General features: G+C 33.5%; 1 long non-coding RNA gene across 3 annotated transcripts in view; it reads right to left on the reverse strand.

The window, feature by feature from the left end:
- Positions 1 to 565: 565 nt before the first annotated feature.
- LOC110030897 overlaps positions 566 to 1,936 on the reverse strand; it is a 28,516-nt gene continuing 27,145 nt past the window's right edge. For 2 of the 3 annotated variants that reach the window (XR_002294690.1, XR_002294689.1), the window contains 2 exons: positions 1,799 to 1,934; positions 566 to 994 (listed from right to left, as the gene is read on the reverse strand). This is a non-coding gene — a long non-coding RNA (uncharacterized LOC110030897). Of the gene's footprint in view, positions 995 to 1,788; positions 1,935 to 1,936 lie in introns of all 3 variants that reach the window. The other variant, XR_002294691.1, reaches the window with a different exon arrangement.

The following is a 1,936-nucleotide window of genomic DNA, read 5'->3' on the forward strand; positions in this document are numbered from 1 at the left end:
AATATTACGTCCGGACAAAGAACACGATACACCAGTTGTCTGGATGCTGCTTACATTTGGATTCCGGACGCAATATTTTCTCTGTTAAAAGCCCCTTAAAGGTGAATTGTCGTGCATTAAAAAAAAATTGGAGTTCAAAGATTATGAGTATAATCCAACCACCGAATCATCATCTCATCCGCCATCTACCTTTATATTATATTTAGTTAAAAATATAATCTAATTATTGAGAGCTCATTTTCTACCACATATTGCAAGCTTCAATTTCCCGGAATTTTTAAAAAAAAAAAAGCAACAAAAATAGTACATAACATTGGGGCCCACCTTTGCATTGAAAGCACTTAAAAAGCGCTCCTTTTTTCGCATAAAACACATATCATACATATTTACATATCCAATACATAAACTTTAAAATTTGACTTTTATTTACATAACACTTAATTCATTAACATCATTTCAACTTAACTTTTCTAAAGCAAAAATGCACAATTTCATGCTTCATTTTAACATAGCCATAACACTAAAATGCTATATAAACGAATATCAAACTGTAGATGTTAGATGCATAACTACAAAGGTAAATACAAATTAATTGTGGGGCATGCACGTAAATCCTTATTTTAATCTTGAGCAAGTTTTCCTCCTAACTTCACAAAATCAAACAAGCGAACCACCGAGCCGCAGCTCCGAGCACAAAAGGGTTATTTACTAAAATAACATTTTTAGCCAAAAGGTTTCTACAGACTGATGGAATCTCCTCACCTTTCCCTGGAAGCTTTTACGAATAAAGATTCGGGTCAAGCTGGGCCAAGCGCGCGCGATTTCTTTATTATTTTTGGAGATTTGAGTGTGGGTCTTTAAAGCCACGTGTCAATGGACTACCGAACACATCTCTACATTGGAGTCATGATAGAATAATTTTTTGATTCTGAAACATATACCCAATGGCACCTCACTTCTCTGCCTCCAGCTATCATGCCTTCAATCGCCTCATCTGTGCCACCAAAAAAAAAAAGAGAAGATTTACATATACATACCTCTCAATTCTGGAAAAATCCGGATGACGGATAATTTCTCTTCAATTCCTATGTATTTGAGTATATAATACCAAAACTTCAGTTTTTACACATGCAAATCTCATGTATGCATGAAAAATTTACATATATATACCTCTCAATTCTGGAAAAATCCGGATGACGGTCTGGATGCGGTCACGCCGCCATGTGATACACGACGGCCTATCCACACCGTCGTCTAGACATGCAGTCAACGTACATAATAATTTCTCCTCAATTCCTCGTGTATTTGAGTATCTAATACCTAAACTTTAGGTTTTACACATGCCAGTCTTTTAAAAGTTAAAATAGTGATATTTTTATGTGATAAGAAAATTTTGAGTGGTATTAATATAAAAAGCCAAGTTTAGGTGTTTGGATACGTCAATACATATGAATTGAGTGGTATGTATGTAAATGCCTAAAAGAACTTACATATATATTGTGCAATTCCTATGTATTTGCATATCTAACACTTAAATTTTGATATTTATATTTACAGTACTTTGATGTCATAAAAGGTATATTTCACTTTTAAAAAGTTAGTAATAGCGATAACTTAATTGTGATATTAAAAATTTAGTGTTACATAAATAAATATGAAAATATAGGTGTTAGATATGTGAATATATAAGAATTGTGTGGTATGTATTTATATGCCCCCCAAAAACAAAACAAAGAATGGTAAAAACTTCATTGAGAAATTAAAAAATTCAGGAAAAAGAAGTACAACATTAACCAACCTGGTATGGATTCCAGATATTCCAGCAGCTGGGGGCCAATTTGTGTTGATGGCTATTTGATGGATATCAGAGTATAATCAATCACATTCTGGAATGGAAGTTCTACCTGGTCTGATAGGATAACAGGAACGCAGTCCT

The sequence above is a fragment of the Phalaenopsis equestris genome, unplaced genomic scaffold (genome assembly GCF_001263595.1).
Source record: "Phalaenopsis equestris unplaced genomic scaffold, ASM126359v1 Scaffold000761, whole genome shotgun sequence".
NCBI lineage: Eukaryota > Viridiplantae > Streptophyta > Magnoliopsida > Asparagales > Orchidaceae > Phalaenopsis > Phalaenopsis equestris.